General features: G+C 34.1%; 3 long non-coding RNA genes across 3 annotated transcripts; 1 reads left to right on the top strand and 2 right to left on the bottom strand.

Moving 5' to 3' along the window:
- Positions 1-9,663: 9,663 nt before the first annotated feature.
- Positions 9,664-11,386, bottom strand: LOC128198495 (uncharacterized). Its single transcript, XR_008251256.1, has 2 exons — positions 10,959-11,386; positions 9,664-9,806 (listed from the first exon to the last, which is right to left on the bottom strand). It is a non-coding gene; the product is annotated as an uncharacterized LOC128198495 (long non-coding RNA).
- A 1,149-nt stretch (positions 11,387-12,535) lies between these two features.
- Positions 12,536-14,465, bottom strand: LOC128198494 (uncharacterized). The gene is made up of 2 exons (XR_008251255.1): positions 13,747-14,465; positions 12,536-12,969 (listed from the first exon to the last, which is right to left on the bottom strand). It is a non-coding gene; the product is annotated as an uncharacterized LOC128198494 (long non-coding RNA).
- A 508-nt stretch (positions 14,466-14,973) lies between these two features.
- On the top strand, positions 14,974-16,951 carry LOC128198487 (uncharacterized). The gene is made up of 2 exons (XR_008251249.1): positions 14,974-15,333; positions 16,140-16,951. It is a non-coding gene; the product is annotated as an uncharacterized LOC128198487 (long non-coding RNA).
- Positions 16,952-19,088: the final 2,137 nt, after the last annotated feature.

Below are 19,088 nucleotides of genomic sequence, written 5' to 3' on the forward strand. Positions count from 1 at the left end.
TAGTCTAACAAAAAATAAATATAATAATAGAATACAAATACCTAATAACTTACTCTTACAAAAGTAATAAAATAGTTTGAAAGAATTCAAAATGGAAATTTGAAAGACTGATAAACAGCATGAAAAATAATATTTAATTTAAACTCAAAGTTAAAAAAATATGAATATAAACATACGGTATGAAAAAATTACTGACTTTGGTGGCGTGTAGATCTATAGCTAGCACCTTAACTTACTTTATTTTTAAGCATATCTTCCATTTCCTTTCCTTTCTTTTTAACCGACTTCCAAAAAGGAGGAGGTTCTACGTTCGGCTGTATGTATGTTTTTTTAGTATCTACATTGTGCATCTTCCTATTAAAATTAATACACCATTGTCTGACTTGCATTCTAATGACAAACAACCAAAAAGCGTTAAAAAAATCCAATTTATGCTTGTCACAAGATAAGAAAGAAGTATCGAGCCCATTTTTAAATACGTTAATTAAATCTGTTAGTCTAATCTAAGTTGTAAATGTAAACGTTACAAATTTTTGGCAATATTTCTTCAATTAAATAAATACATTGTCATACAAGACTCAAAAGATTTCGAGACGGATGATAAAAAATTCTGGTACTTGCATTATATTCTCTGGATTCAATTAAAGAGTGAAATGGTTCATTTACATCAGACAATAGTGCATTTTTACAACTTTGGCAGTCTGCACTATCTAGTTTTGAAAATAAATATCTGCAAATTGCATCTGCAAAAACACAGCTTGAGTTTGAAAAACGTTTTCGGAAAGAATACAAGTATCTATGAAATCTAAATTTTGATGCTGAGATGTGTAATCAATACATTGAATATCTATTTTTGGTCTATTAATTAAACTCCTGAGAGAACCGAGCATTTTATCTTTATCGCGAGAACAATTTGCATATATAGAACTATCAGATGTCATATCATTAATTAACAATGTCTTAAATGACGAAATAAAATTGTGACAGTCTGGGTGTGTATTAGAGCCACCATGACCTCTGATTTGTGAAAAAATTCCAGGGGATCCTGGTTTAATTGCTGAAGACTCAAGAAGTTAACGCCTGAAATGTTTTTAAAATCTTTACGGTTTTTATATCGTGACAAAAGTTACGTAATGAAATTGGCCTCATTTTTCTTGAGCCTGTAGCATCAAATTTCATTGATTGTAGTTTTTCACTGCTTCATTCCAAAACTGAAAGTGATCTGATTCTAAAGATAAAGCATTACGTAAACTGGTACTTTTATGACCACCACCATTAAGGCTATCAAACAAATTGTTCTTGAATAATATTATTTCAGCAGTGAAAAAGCCATTATCAATGTTAATAGGTGGGACACTATAATTATGGTCCATTCTAAATCGTTCGCATGTCTTCAAATGCATCGATAAAGAGATGTAGACTGTGTTGCTGAATACTTCTGCATGGTTGACCTGTAATTTAAAATGAAATTTGGTTAAAAATTGAACATTTAACACTGTACAATAGTATGAATAACATAATAGTTATTGTCTCGTTGGTCCAGTGCTTAGCCCGTGCGGATCACGAGGTACTAGGTTCAAGTTCTGCCTCATTGCCAAACCAAAATCTTGGAATTACCTAAATGGCCAACATTAATAAAATCTTTTTAACAAAACGACTTCAAAATAACAAAAAAAACTTAAAAGCGAAAAATAACATAGTATGTGCTACCTTCAGATTACTTTGAAGGCGGTGGCAAGTGAGTGACATAATAATCAAAGCCGTTTCTTTTAAATCCTAAAACTTGATTGATATGATTTAATCGGCTTAAGTTACTGAATTACTGTGTTGGTACTGCCTTCAAAATGATAACGTAAATGCTAATTTATATGGAATTGAAACAGTGCAGTAGTAGTAGTATAGATGGCGCTGTTTCAATTCCTTATAAATTCGCATTTACGCTAACGCGACCGTCACAGTATCAAACTGCCACTAGTCCCTCTGAAGGTAGCACATACGATGTTATTTTTCCCTTTTTATTTTTAGTCGGTTAAAGTTTTTTATTACAAAGATTTTATTTTTCTGTCTTTAGTGTGTCCTAGCATAGTGAACACAGTACGGAACACAGTAGCGCCACAGTACGGGAAAATTCGTTATTTTCATTTCAACACAAAATTACTGAACCGATTGTCATAAAAATTTAATGGAACCAATCTGGAACTATAATCTTTTAACAAAAAAAGAATTTTTAAAATTGGTTATGAAAAAACAAGTGTCGAATTGAGAACCTCCTCCTTTTTTTTAAGTTGCTTAAAAAGCCGTTAATTTGCATTTTTTTGTTCTAATAATACTTTTATATTGAATCTTCGGTAAAATAATACATAAGGTTATACATTTTTAAATATATATTCATCACGCGAAGACGCGTGATTCGTGTTTTTAACGTATTGCCACATTACTATTAGTAAAAAATAAACTTTAATAAAGTATTTTTCACTACTCTTGCTCAAAAACACTGTCATATTACCACTCCACAGCGGGGCTAAACAAGCATATTAGCCTCTAGGGGCTAAAGTAATTTTGTTTTTTTAATTCTTGTCTGTTACGAGTACTAGCTAAGTACTAGTCTACTATAAAACGGAGGAGGTTTTATTCGAAAATAGAATCATTATAGGTAAGGCCACGATTGTTTTGAAAAATAAATAAAAAACTTTAAATTGGAATAAAATGCACCGTTCTTGTCTGTGGAATGCGTTTATTTTTTTATTTCATTTTTATTGAGTTGCGAATATAGCGAGATTTGAAGACATGGGACATCCTTTACGGTGTAATACCTTTGCCTTTTTCTCATGTGAAAAAAATAAAATTAAAAAGCGGGAATTTAAAAAAAATTGGCGTGAATAATACACACTTGATTTTTTACAGAAATTCATTGTAAATTTGTGACCGTAACTTACATATTTTTCAACAATAATTGTTATTGTTGTTTTCATCTAGTGAGAATGGTGATCTTAATTTGGAGATGGATGAAATCTTCAGTCTGTTGCCATAAAAGTCGAAACGCATTTACTTAAATACTTTCCTACGATACCTACGAATACCTACGAAAAATTTAATAAGTGGAGAAAACAACAACGAATGGATTCACTTACGAAAGGAGTTTTTTAAACTATTATCTCCCACGTTTACCTCACATACTCATTATTCATCTTCACAGTAGTCGGAAATTATGTTACCGGGTAAAAGCATTGTCCTTAATATCCAAAATTGTAGACTTTTTTTTCTTAATTTTACATTTAATTTTCAATTAAAATAAATCATTGAACATGTACTAAACTATTTTATTTTCTCGCAATCGTAGTGAAAAGTAGAGTGTAACACATGGGGCTAAACCCATTATAAACTCGGTTTCTATTTAGGCAGCCCTCGCCTTACGTCTCGGGCCTCCTAAAAATACCTCGTATATATTGGGTCTTTTTAGCCCCTTGTATAACAATCTACTATTTTAGAAGACTAGCGGATGGCCGCGACTTCGTCCGCCCTTAAACCTCTTCTTACGAAAACGGGAGTAACTTCTCCCGTTTTCCCTACATACGTTTACCCTTCACTACTCTGCTCCTATTGATCGTATTGTGATGAAAAGTATACTATATCCAGGAGTATGAAGAATAATTGTACCAAGTTTCGTTAAAATCCGTTGAGCAGTTTTTGTTCCTATAACGAACATACACACAGACAGACAGACCGACATTTGATGTTTTATTGTGACCAGAACGCGTTGTGAGCTATTTTTCCGCTCCGGTCCCGCTTTTGCTTTGAGCTATTCGGTGCGCGGCCGGATTTTGCGCTTTTTATGTGCTTGGGTATAATGCGGCGGCCACGGTCGGAGGCCCTACCACAAACCCCCGGCCGAAGGCCGGGGTATAATTAGGCGTGTGGGCCAAGGCAGCGCGTTTTATGTGCTTGGGTGAAATGCCTAGCCAAATCAAAAATCAAAATCTACTTCACTATAAGAAAGTTCTGCGTAGTTTTACTTTACAATTAATGGGTATACACTCAATCATCCCCTGTTTTCCTAACCATAGAGTTGGATTTTTTTCCAAACTTATCATCATCGTCATCATCATATCAGCCGATGGACGTCCACTGTAGGACATAGGCCTTTTGTAGGGACTTCCAAACATCACAATCCTGAGCAGTCCGTTTTGATAATTTTGTTTTGTTAGAAAGGAAATATAATGAAAAAAAATATATTTCGAATTAGGTCCCATATAAATTTCAAATACGAAAAAAAATCTAACCCTAATTGAATGTATACCTACCCATTAATTGTAAAGTAAACCCACGAATAACTTTTTATATTATAGTCAGATTTTAATAATTTTTCTTTTATAAGATACTAATATATACTATGACTTCAATATTAGTCTCATATTAGTTTAAAAAAAAAGTTACTACCCTAAGGGTGAGAAAATAGGGGTGATATATTCATCATTAGCCGACGTCTCGCAGGTTCACCCGCGTAATTCTTTTTTCCGTGGGAATATGAAGCCTGTAAAACTAACAAATAATGGCGCTTTCTAGTATGTTAAAATAATTTTCATAATCGGTGTAGTAGATCAAGCGATTACCCCCTACAATACCCAAAACTTTACCTTTTTATAGTATTTTAGTAGAGGCCCCGCGGTTTCAGTCATGTAATGCCCGTTTCCTTAAGAGTATGAGGATAATATATAGTTTAAGGCACTCACAGATAACGTGGCTTTCTAGTGGTATAAAAAATTTTCAAAATCGGTGCTGTACATCCAGAGATTACCCCTACAATACCTTTACCTCATTATAATATTTTAAAATACGCCCCGCGGTTTTACTCGCGTAGTTCCCGTTTCCGAGAGAATATGTGGATAGAATAGCCTACGACACTCGCAAATAACGTAGCTTTTTATTGGTAAAAAAATATTCAAAGTCGGTTTAGTCGATCCAGAGATAACCCCTTACAATTCCTCAAACTTTTTTTAGCAGACGCTCTGCGGTTTTCTCCTCGGAGTATGGGGATAAAATATAGCTTATAATACTAATAAATAATGTAGTTTTCTATTATTAACAGAATATTTAAATTCAGTTCAGTAGATCCAGAGTCTACCCTCTAAAACCTCACAAATTTTACCTTTTTACAATATTAGTATAGACTAGCCCCGCGGTTTCACCCGCGTAATTCCCGTTCCCGTGAGAATACGGAGATAAATTATAGCATTTAACACTCACAAATAACGAGGCTTTATAGTGTTAAAAGAATTTTGAATATCGGTTAAGTAGATCCAGAGATTAACCCTTACAATCCCACAAACTTTACCTGTATAATATTAGTATGTTTAGAAAGTAAAGATTCACAGAGTATTTATTGATAACTCGTAGATTTTAACTCTAATGCTGTTCTCTCTCTACTCTACTCTAATAAACGTTAAAGTTTTGAAGTCGAATCTACTATTCGACTTCAAAACTTTAACGTTCTCACGAAACTGAAAAATAACATTATAATATTTTCTACCTATGGATCACTTTGTTCGTTTTTTTGTCTGAACAAAAAGAATGACAAAAAGACAAAGAACAAAAAATTTTAATAAAAAATACAACCGACTTCAAAACCTAAAAACGTACCCACTAAACTAAAAAGTGAAAAATAACATCATAATATGTTCTACCTGCTGATCAGTATGAAGGCGGTGCTAAGCCGGTGATGTATTAATTCAAGCCATGTGAGAATATCTTACAGATTTAGATTTTGCAGACAGTGTTGTTTCATGTGGTCCTGTCAGAAATGGCTTTAATTAAGTCAACACCAGCTAAGCACCGCCTTCATACTGATCAGCAGGTAGAACATATTATGATGTTATTTTTCACTTTTTAGTTTAGTGGGTACGTTTTTAGGTTTTGAAGTCGGTTGTATTTTTTATTAAAATTTTTATTATTTTTCCATTTTTAGTGTAAAATTTCATCTCAAACGAATACATCAGACTCCTAATGACAGTCACAACCCATCTTGGTACAAAATTCTCAGCAATACAAATTAATCAAGCCCAAGCACAAGGTAGCTACCGTAAACCGTTAAGGAGTTCCCTTAATTGACCTTGGTCTTCATCATCAGACCCCTAATAACAGACACAACTCATATATTTAGAAAGTTCTCAGCAATACGAATTAATCAAGGCCAAACACAAGGTAGTTACTGTAAACTGTTAAGGAGTTCCCTTAATTGTCCTTGGTCTTCATCACCAAACCCCTAAATGACAGTCACAACCTATGTGGAAAGTTCTGATTAATACAAATTAATCAAGCCCAAACACAAGGTAACTGCTGTAAATCGCCGAGGAGTTCCCTCGTCTGTTTTATGGCTCCATCATCAGATCGACTTTAAACCTTCATGAAATTATAGTGCTTAAAAGTACTAAATGGAAAAGTATACGAACACACTAGACACCCATATAATTTTCGAAAGTTCCCCTCAATTTCTCCAGGATTCCACCATCAGATCTTGACATGATGGCAATGGGACCAAATGGGGGCTATACCGTTTCAAACAAAAAAAGAATTTTTGAAATCGGTCCAGGCGTCTTTGAGTAATCGGTGTACATACATAAAAAAAAAAAAAAAAAAAATACCGACCGAATTGAGAACCTCCTCCTTTTTGAAGTCGGTTAAAAACAAGACTGACAAAAAGAATGTCTGAGACAAAAATCTTTACGATACGCCTTGAATTAATAGATCACAGGCTTGACACCGACTTCAAAGTGATCAATAGGTAGAAATTATTATAATGTTATTTTTCCCTTTTTAGTTGCGTGGGTACGTTAAAGTTTTAAAGTCGGTTGTATTTAAAATTATGTGTAGGTATCAAAGGAGGGATAGTACATTAAGGCAAAAATAGGAATAGCGCAATAGATTATTTTCCTTTACATCCAATGCAGTATATCACATAAACGCTAAATACAATAGTTTGATTGTGAATTATATAACCATCTGATTAGATTGCAATAATGTACCAATGTAACCAAAATATGAAAAAAGTATAGAAGACAATATTATTATAATAATACGGTGGTGTTCTTTATGAAATTTTGAACTAAACTGCATTCAAAGTTCAATTTCGCACATTTTGTGGTTTGATACATAACAGCTTAACACCGTCCAAATAAAATGACGTACTTCAACATGTTTTCTGGTGAACTGACAATTTTAGTAGGTATAGAAACACGAATATCAAGTTTGACAGCGTTTCATACTCTATCACCTAATGACATACAAAAAATTTTAATTTACTATAACTATAAAATTCATTATTATTTACACAAGTAAACTTAAATCCTTATCAAAATTAATTACCTAATAATCAAGAGGATATTATAGAGATAAGATTTGCCCCGCTGTTTCCCCCTCATATGTGTCCTAAAGCAAATCTTACCAATAAAAAGGTAATGGTAACTGTTTGGTGGTCTCAGCATGGTGTTATTCACTATAGTTTTCTCCGATCTGGTCAAGCAATAACAGCAGATGTCTATTGCGCCGAACTCCGAACCATGTTGACAAAACTAGCAGTTAAACAGCCCTGACCCATGAATCGATCTTCACCATTATTGCTCCACGACAACGCGAGACCTCACACAGCACGAGAAACCATTTTAACCCTTCAGGAACTGCAGTTAGAAACTATTCGTCATCCTCCGTATTCACCAGACCTTGCTCCAACGGACTACCATTTTTTTCGTGATTTGGACAATTATCTACGTGACAAGAAGTTTTCTTCCCAGGAGGCAGTACAAAATGCTTTCACACAGTTTTTGCAGTCTAGATCGTCGGAGTTCTATCGCAAAGGCATTAATGACCTTCCCAATAGATGGCAGCAATGTATAGATAATAATGGCAACTATTTTGATTAAATAAATTTGTTAAAAATTAAAAAATAAACAATTTAGATTTTCAGTACAGATCGGCAATTTCATACTTTAACCCCTAATATGATCGATACTGAGGCCCAAAACACTTTTTTGTTATTTTTGTCTGTCTCTCTATCTACCGCGCACCACGCTAAAACTACTGAATGAATTCAAATGAAACTTAAGTAAAATTAGTGGACTATTTATTATACTTTAAAAAACTTGCAAAAATATATATAGAAGGTTGTGAAATAGGGATTGAAAGTTTACATCGCTTTTCACGCGAAAAGAAGTCGCGGGGGTCCGTTAGTTATTTATAAAAATCATAATATATTGGTAACTTGAATTATAAAAATTCATTGGTAAATTAAAAATTTACCTTGACCTCGCGGCTGCTCAATGCAGAACTAGCAAAAGCAAACAAAACAAAAACAAGATCAGCAAGCCACGCCTACTAGTCAACAGTTCATTTCTTCCTTTAGTGGCCGAATAAATACTAAAAGCCAATATGATACAGCTGATGTTCTATAGCTCGTACAAGATTGTTAGTCATCACCACGCGACGTCACGTTACCTGCCTCAGCGTAAAAGGCCGTTTCACGCGACGTCGTGTGATGTGGCACTGAACTTGTTAAGAGAAATTTTAGTAGCAGGAGACACTTGGTGGTGTCAGACTCAGACCTGCGTGCCCCAGAGAGAAATCCTGGTCATTACCTAATAAATAAATAAAAAAATAAATAAAATCTGTTTATTTCAGGCCATTGACCCATACAGTGTTAGTAGTTATTAGCTTATTATCTATGTTAGTGCACCTAATGGTGATGTTATTATATCTAATATAAATATTGTTATAAAATAAATAAATAAAAATAAAAAGAGATGACATGATTACACAACTTAAATTCCTAACAAAAGGTAGCTACTGTAAATCGTTGAAGAGTTCCGTTAAGTGTCTTTCGTATTCCTAACCGGACCCCTCATGACAGTCACAACCCATCTAGGTGAAAACTCCTCATCAATACAAATTAATCAAACCCAATCACAAAGTAGCTACTTAAAACTGTTGAGGAATTCCATTAACTGTCCTTAATCTTTATCATCATACAACAACATACTTACACACTTACACACAAAATCTTCGTGAAGTGTGATGGTGTGATATAAAACATATGAAAATATACATAGAAGTGGCGAAAGGGTTGAAAGTGTGTTTCGATTTTCACACGGATTTCCGCTAGTAATAATTATAACTAACTTGCTCTTAAATTAATGAAAATAAATTTGATTAATTACCATAGAACAATCAGATATGGTAAATATATTTTATATAACATTTTATAAACAAACCATACATAATTTAAAATAAATAAGTTATAAAAAGACATGTGTTATCTACATTCATTTCTAATTTATTTGTTGGTAAACAGTACTCATTACGAAAGGCTGTAGTATAACAAATGAATTGACTAAAAATGGCTATGTAGTTAGTCTGTATCTGTACACCATAGAAGGTGCGAGAGGATCACCATGAACCCATGGAATGCTAAAATATTTGTCTCATACTTGTGCATTATATGAATATCTCTGTGAGCTTTGTTCAAATTTTTTTTGGCGCACCTACTAACAGTAAACCTCCGAAACCCTTGCATATTAAATTTCATTTAAATTGTTGGAACTTTTTCAGAGATTCAGCTTGTATATACACAAGGAATGCTAGTTTAAAGGTATTAAAAAGGGATTAAAACAACTTGCCTTCATCTTGTCATAAGAAGTTGGTCTAATGTGTTTATCCGTCAGGGTTGTGGTTCTTGCACGTCCGGCTTCACCATCTGTAGCATAGAGCTCCTCAATGATGGACCACTGTGCACGTTGATTACCAATAAGTAGGTCTTTTTTCTGAAAATTGTTTCGAAAACATATATATTTTATTATTATTATTATATATATAATAAAAGACATTATCAGGATCATTACTATTATTACGGTTAATAAGTAAATCTCAGATATTAATGAATTTATTGCTGCAACATTAGCAGACCCTTGATCTGAGACAGTACATCTCACTCCATATCCTGATTTAAATATAGCATCAAGAAGTTCTTTAAGAATATTTTTTAAATTTAAAGTTTTAATTCCATCTCGGACAAAATAAAAAGCTAAAGGTAGTTTCCAAGAAGAAAATATTCCACACAGCATAAAAACTAAAACTTAATCAGCAACATTATTTGTTCTGACACCACTTCGTATATCCTCAAAACCTTGAATAACACCTGTATGAAAGTATAACATTTTGGACTAATTTTAGATAAGGAAAGTGCAAAAATTTTTTCATCATTGGTAGATATATCTAGCACCTCTGAATTTAACACCAGATAATCTTAATTGTGAGTCTACTAATACCTTTTCAAAATGACTTAACAGGGGATACTTTGATACAAAAAGTTTTAATTTAGTTAAAGATTGATATTTAGCCTTTAATCTGTTAAGTTGAGTTTTAATTTTTAGTTGTTTCTTTAATGATTATTATTAGCTTGACGTGAATTTTTCTTACGAAGAGTTTCAAACTTATCTTCCGGAACTCTATGAACTAAATCTAGCTTTCTACATGACTTGAGTCTGTTATATGACCTAACGTGCACTGGTATGTTTTCTAAAGCAGACTCACAATTAGCAGGTATGGAATCAGCTTGACTCGCAGTTGAAGTCTGTAAAGTAGACTCAACATCAGTTTGTAAATTGGAATTTTCAATAACATTGACCGGAGACAACATTGAAAACTGTTCTTTACCACTGTCAGACTGACTCTCTGAAATTTAATGGGTTTGAAGATGTCTGTCTGTATGTAATGTAAAAGTAGACGGAATATGGTCAACTATTGTACAGGAATTCATTACAATGAATGGAAAAAAAATCTAGAAATTTTGAAATTACAGATGGTGGTGAAATAGTATTTGGATCAGATTGAAGGGGTTGATTAGGAGTAGATAGTGTAATTTCTAAATTTAAAGTAGGAATAGCATCCTTTGTCAATCTATGATAATTACATACCTGGGTAGAAAGTGGTTTTCACAAGTTTCAACGTTTTCTAACTGCCTACGAGTATATTTCCGTAATATTGGACAATTGATGAACCATGCCTCCCATCTAGTGTTATCACTATCAGTAAAAGGTACAGCACGTAATTTGATCGCGTTTTACACTTGGGAATAACACATTGCCTCATTTTTAATTTAAAACAAAATTACTTTTATCAATAACCAAGCACGAATCGAACTACATTGTATATCTTTTTATTAATCAAAATTCATTTAAATAGTGAAGATAATTAATTAACAAGAAAGATTTATCCTTATTATTAGTAATTCCAGCGGCGCTCATGCGAATTTCAATGATTTCAATTATTGAAAAGTCAAAACCAATCTTTCGCAGTAAAATTACAATGGCGGTGCAGGCACGAGGCAACAAATTCAAAACAATCTTACAGTGGAATTCATAGTCGTGAAGTGAACAATCCCCCACAAACCAATATTCAGTATTCACCCAGGGGCTGACTATTGAATCATCCTTCATTGCATTTCATAAACAAACTACTGGAGAGCCCCTAGGTGACTGGAGTTTCAAGCAAATGTTGTCTATGATTTTACATTAGATCTTTGAAAATTCTGTGACACAACCACAGAGAGACGTATTTTGTTAATTTTTTGACATTTTACAAAATAATTGAGTTTCTAATATTTTCATTTACTTTTTATTTTTATTTATCATAGTAAAATTTAATTCGTTCAAGAGTACAATAGATCAATTTTATCAAAAAGTTTCTTTCTCACAAGAAGGAGTTGTTAGAAAAATATTGAAGATATGTGGACGAACATGATCATAATCAAAATTATCAGCCGATGGACGTCCACTGCAGGACATAGCCGTCTTGCATGGACTTTCAAACACAACGGTCTCGAGCCGCCAGCGTCCAGCGGCTCCCTGCAACCCGCTTGATGCCCTCGGTCCACCTAGTGGGGGTTCGACCAACGCTGCGATTTCATCGGCTCTTCGAACTATGTGGCCTGCCGATTGCCACTTCAGCTTCACGACTCGCTGTGCTACCTATGTCAGTGACTTTGGTTTGTCTGTCATTTGTGATTCGATCATGCAGAGAAATCCCAAGCATACTATTTACTATATAAGTAGTTTGATATTTCATACTTTTGTAATGTGGAATCCTACTTGAAATAAAAAAATTATTGTCAGAGGAAATTTGTTTATTTTACTCAAAATCACCTATAATTACCTGAAATAATTACAAGTAGGTACTATTATGCTGTATTTATTTACAATTTATAGTAAGTGCAGTAAATAAATATAAGTGTAGCTTATCATTAGGATTAGTGGTAAAATTGCATTTCACAAAGCTCTAGATCACATAATATTATATATTTAGGAGGTAGGCTTGGCCCGGTAATGGGCTGATAATAATGAACCACACACACTTATTGCAATTCTAAAATCAAACCTATATCCTTTTGATACAAAGTTTAATTAATAACAACAATAAATACATAATTTACATATAACTTATTGTTATTATTGTATATTTTTATAGGGCCAGACTTAAATGAAAAATGCAGAAGTAAACATTTAATAATAATCTTTATTAAAGATGTGAATCAATAAATTTTTATTTTCCATCATTCATTCAATTAAGATTTGTATATATTTTCTATTGTTATGGACTTCAGAGTGAGTGACCACCTTACAATACATTGCACTCACTCCTACTACCTCGATATTAAATGCTGCTGACTTTTCAAGGTATGTGGGTCTTCCAATTACTGTGATCTGAAAACTCGGATTTTCAAGGACCAAAGTATTCTCAGTATTCTTGGTAAAACAGTATTCTCAGAGCTCATCACTGCTATTCCCTGCCATGATAGCCGGTTTCTTTAAATCTGTGTATAGGGTCCTCCGGGGTTGTTTATATGTATACCTATGTCTGCCATCAATACAGGTTGATTTGTGGCATTTCTGTTATTTCATAGAATGCTTGATGGACTGCACATACAGTCTGAAAATAAACATTATGTTAGTTACATTTATGTAGGTTATATATTTCCTAAATCAAAACTAGATAGGTATACCTAACATTTATATAGGTTAGATTACAAACAAACTAATTAAATTCTTCTTCATGAGTATGTTAAGCATGAGTCTCCTATCAGAATTAGAGGGATAAGGTCCACCACTCTGGCCCAAAGTAAATTGGCAGACTTCACACATGTAGAGACAATGTTTTTCCTTCACCGTATGAGACATGTGATATACATTTAAATTCATAAAATGCACATAACTGAAATGATTTGGAGGTGCATGTTTCAGACAGCATTTGAACCTACACCCTCCAAATAGAAGGCAGAGGTCATATCAACTGGGCTATATGGATTTTGACCTACTCCTTATTTATCTATACTAATATTATAAACAGGAAAAATTTGTTTGTTTGTTTTGTATAGGATCTAGAACTACTGAATTGATTTGAAAGATTCTATCACTGTTGGGAACCTACAACCTCATAATCAAAGGCAGAGGTCATACCCACTGGGCTAATTGGTTTTATATCTACTCCTAATTTATCTTTATTAATAATAGAAACAGGAAAGATTTGTTTGTTTGTATGTAGGTATGTAGGCTCTGGAACTACTGAACCAATTAAAAAAATTCTTTCACTGTTGGGAAGCTACACTATCCCCGAGCTCTATAGGCTATATTTTATCCCCGTATTCTTACGGAAATAGGAATTTCCGTAAGAATACGGGGATTATTGATAATGAACAAAGGTACGTACCTGGAAACATCCCGTTACATAGAATCGAAGTGCTGCTAGAATGCATAATAATAGCGGTATTGGTATTCCTCTCTTGGGTCTTCTGTGTTCATTCTTCATCAAACAGAGGCATATTATGCCTAATATGAGAATCTTTCGTACATTCCATAACGCCATAGTATTAAACTGGATTTACGCAATTGCGAATATTTATCTTGGATACTGATATAACTCGCTGTTTATACACAGTCTTAACACTTTCCAAGTCCACTTTCTAATAAATAAATCACGAATAACAACAAAAAAAAATGCCAGGGGATGGTTTGGCTGACAAATATCGGTAATTCAGCAGTCAGCCGCCAGCTCCTGTCAAATGAGGGGTTTCTTTTGTCTATGAAACGCGTGGGGGTTGAATTCGACACATAGCGGCTGAATAATCCCCTTAGGGGCCCCCTACTACGACTATGAATTCCACCGTTACACACGTTCTATAAACACATTTCTCTTTCATTCATAAAAGCTATTATTTTTCTTTGTGTAAATTTGACCAATCACATCAGTTCTTCGATACTTAGAATTGTAACAGTGTGCAAGTTTATTTAAGTGTACAGGTGAAAGAGATAGGCATGGCCACCACCTACTACAGCCCATAACAAGGAGAAGGATGGAGATATCTCTCTCTTTTGTTAGTAAAGGATGGAGGATTCTCATTTTTTATTCTACGGTTGGGAGGGCCTGATAAAGATACAAGCTGTTGATAATTTTTAATTAGGTAACGGATTTTTAAATAAATCATTAACGGAGTTTGATACTTAGACCATTAAAAAGAAAGGACCTGCCTCGTGAACCGTCACCCCTCTGTCAAAGATCAAGAATCAATGATCTAACGCGTTTATAAAAACTGTTGCTATAGAATCGATCATTCATAGTTGTAATCCTTTTCCTCGTGTAAAGAGCTCCCTAAAAATGCCGGTTTGTGTAGTTGAATGGCATAAAAAACGGCCAAAAACTTGTAGCTTAGTAAAAGATGGTGTGACGATTCATTTGTAAGTTTTCTACCACAATTTTATCAAATTTTTAATAAAAACAATTTCTAAAAAGAATCGATTCTTTTGACGGAACAACAAAAAATCGATCATGTTATCGAAAATTCTATTTATATATTCTGTGGATAGTCTTTACGGTGGATTATTCAGCCGCTATGTGTCGAATTCAACCCCTACGCGTTTCATAGACAAAAGAAACCCCTCATTTGACAGGAGCTGGCGGCTGACTGCTGAATTACCGATATTTGTCAGCCAAACCATCCCCTGGCATTTTTTTTGTTGTTATTCTTGATTTATTTATTAGAAAGTGGACGTTCGGATCGTTATAAGTGAAGTTATAAACAGCGAGTTATATCAGTGCCCACGATATATATTCGCAATTGCGTAAACCCAGTAGGTATAATACTATGGCGATATGGAATGTACGAAAGATTCTCATATTAGGCATAATATGTCTCTGTTTGATGAAGAATGAACACAGAAGACCAAGAGAGGAATACCAATACCGCTAGTATTATACATTCTAGCAGCACTTCGATTCTATGAAACGGGATGTTATCAGGTACGTACCTACCTTTGTTCATTATCAATAATTTTTTGTTCATGAAGACGCCGCGCGGTTTCACCCTGTGTGGTTCCCATTTCCGTAAGAATATGGGGATAAAATATAGCCTATAGAGCTCGGGAATAGTGTAGCTTCCCAACAGTGAAAGAATTTTTTAAATTGGTTCAGTAGTTCCAGAGCCTATTCAAAACATACAAACAAACAAATCTTTTCTGTTTCTATTATTAGTAAAGATAAATTAGGAGTAGATATAAAACCAATTAGCCCAGTGGGTATGACCTCTGCCTTTGATTATGATGGTGTAAGTTCCCAACAGTGATAGAATCTTTCAAATCAGTTCAGTAGTTACAGATCCTATTCAAAACAAACAAACAAATTTTTCCTGTTTATAATATTAGTATAGATAAATTAGGAGTAGGTCAAAATCCATATAGCCCAGTAGATATGACCTCTGCCTTCTATTCGGAGGGTGTAGGTTCAAATGCTGTCTGAAACATGCACCTCCAAATCATTTCAGTTATGTGCATTTTATGAATTTAAATGTATATTACATGTCTCATACGGTGAAGGAAAAACATTGTCTCTACATGTGTGAAGTCTGCCAATTCACATTGGGCCAGCGTGGTGGACCTTATCCCTCTCATTCTGAGAGGAGACTCATGCTTAACATACTCATGATGAAGAATTTAATTAGTTTGTTTGTTTGTAATCTAACCTATATAAATGTTAGGTATACCTATCTAGTTTTGATTTAGGAAATATATAACCTACATAAATGTAACTAACATAATGTTTATTTTCAGACTGTAAATGCAGTCCATCAAGCGTTCTATGAAATAACAGAAATGCCAAAAGTCAAGCTGTATTGATGTCACGCATAGGTATACATATAAACAACCCCGGAGGACCCTATACACAGATTTAAAGAAACCGGCTATCATGGCAGGGAATAGCAGTGATGAGCTCTGAGAATACTGTTTTACCAAGAATACTGAGAATACTTTGGTCCTTGAAAATCTGAGTTTTCAGATCACAGTAATTGGAAGACCCTCCTTGAAAAGTCAGCAGCATTTAATATTGAAGTAGTAGGAGTGAGTGCAGTGTATTGTAAGGTGGTCACTCACTCTGAAGTCCATAACAATAGAAAATATATACAAATCTTAATGATGGAAAATAAAAATTTATTGATTCAAATCTTTAATAAAGATAATTATTAAATGTTTACTTCTGCATTTTTCATTTAAGTCTGGCCCTATAAAAATATACAATAATAACAATAAGTTATATGTAAATTATGTATTTATTGTTGTTATTAATTAAACTTTGTATCAAAAGGATATAGGTTTGCTTTTAGAATTGCAATAAGTCTGTGTGGTTCATTATTATCAGCCCATTACCAGGCCAAGCTTACCTACTAAATACATATATAATATTATGTGATCTAAAGCTTTGTGAAATGCAATTTTACCACTATTCCTAAGGATAAGCTACACTTATATTTATTTACTGCACTTACTATAAATTGTAAAAAAATACAGCATAATAGTACCTACTTGTAATTATTTCAGGTAATTATAGGTGGTTTTGAGTAAAATAAACAAATTTCCTCTGACAATATTTTTTTTATTTCAAGTAGGATTCCACATCACAAAAGTATGAAATATCAAACTACTTATAAAGTAAATAGTATGCTTGGGATTTCTCTGCGTGATCGAATCACAAATGAGGAGATCCGCAGACAAACCAGAGTCACTGACATAGGTAGCACACCGAGTCGTGAAGCTGAAGTGGCAATGGGCAGGCCACATAGTTCGAAGAGCCGATGAAATCGCAGTGTTGGTCGAACCCACACTAGGTGGACCGAGGGCATCAAGCGGGTTGCAGGGAGCCGCTGGACGCTGGCGGCTCGAGACCGTTGTGTTTGAAAGTCCATGCAAGACGGCTATGTCCAGCAGTGGACGTCCATCGGCTGATAATTTTGATTATGATCATGTTCGTCCACATATCTTCAATATTTTTCTAACAACTCCTTCTTGTGAGAAAGAAACTTTTTGATAAAATTGATCTATTGTACTCTTGAACGAATTAAATTTTACTATGATAAATAAAAACAAAAATATTAGAAAATAGAAACTCAATTATTTTGTAAAATGTCAAAGAATTAACAAAATACGTCTCTCTGTGGTTGTGTCACAGAATTTTCAAAGATCTAATGTAAAATCATAGACAACATTTGCTTGAAACTCCAGTCACCTAGGGGCTCTCCAGTAGTTTGTTTATGAAATGCAATGAAGGATGATTCAATAGTCAGCCCCTGGGTGAATACTGAATATTGGTTTGTGGGGGATTGTTCACTTCACGACTATGAATTCCAGGGTAAGCGATGTGTTGATTGGTCTGTGTAAAAATTACGCGTGTGTGTATTGCGAGTCAATTGTATAGTTGTGTGTAGTGTATGGACAGAGAATATACTTAATGGTGTTAAATGTTTTCGATGTGTGAGTTTACCTCGTCCCCCTCAAAAAACAACACTTTTTTGTTGGTGAATTTGGGTGCGGGTCTATTCTTTTTAATGGTCTAAAGAATATTTCCTTCCATAGATAATACATTCTATGTATCCTTCCATCCATAGATTAATATCTTCCATCCATAGATACATAGATAATGTCAAAGCTTCCATCCTTGACCTTCCATTTTTGAAAAAAGCGCGGGAAACTTCTAATTTGGCGGACGTGTTTTTGGTTTTCGATTATAAATAATTGTAAAGTGGATCAGTAGAGTGTAAAATAGTTGTTAGTTTATTATTATTATTACTTATTTATATAAAATTGTGTAAATAGTATACATATTTAAATATTTGGTAAGTGTCTTTTCTATACTATGGGGGTCGATCCCCCAGACGATCCCGGCGGTCCGGGAACCGGCCCTGGACCTCCTTTAACGTTTACTAAAACACCTTCTGTAGCATATAATATTACCATTGAGGACTCTTCAATGGACACGGAGGATGGTCTTCTCCCTAAATCTGAACGGAAACGTAGTAAACCCCGTAAAAGGTGCAGACATTGCAACTCTAAAAAACGTAAAAGTAAAGACGGAAAAGTATATGATCAGTGTAAATGTTCTGATGACTCCGATGATAAATCAGTTCCTACTGAAATAAATAACGAAAATAGTGAAAAAACTGACTTACCGACCTCCTTCCCTCCACAAAGTACAAAACCACTAAACAGAAAGTATGTGGAATCAGACTCAGGCCCTTTCACTGTTCACGTCCAAAAAATAACATCATCCCCAACGGACCCTGTTACTTTACACCCAATCCAATTTGGTAAAGATTTGAAAAAAATTAACATTAAGAACATTGTCAATGGTAGTTTAAAGCGTATTGGCAGAAATAGAGTTTCCATGGCTTTTACAAATTATAAAGATGCAAATTTATTCACTGAAAATTCTGTAATTGCTCTTTCTTATAAAGTTTTTATTCCTAGCTTCACTATTACAAGAGTTGGTATTGTAAAAGGTGTGCCCCAGGAATGGTCGGAGGAAGAAATTCAGGAAAATATCACTGTTCCTATAGGATGTGGCCAAATTATCAAGGTTAGGAGAATCAAAAAGAAAAATATAACTGATGGCAAAATTTCATTCTCCAACACCAACATGGTAGTACTGACTTTTGATGGACAAGTGCTACCTAAAAGGGTGTACATGTGTTACACAGCTCTCCCGGTAGAACTATATATTTTCCCCAC

This window comes from Bicyclus anynana, chromosome 11 (assembly GCF_947172395.1).
Source record: "Bicyclus anynana chromosome 11, ilBicAnyn1.1, whole genome shotgun sequence".
NCBI lineage: Eukaryota > Metazoa > Arthropoda > Insecta > Lepidoptera > Nymphalidae > Bicyclus > Bicyclus anynana.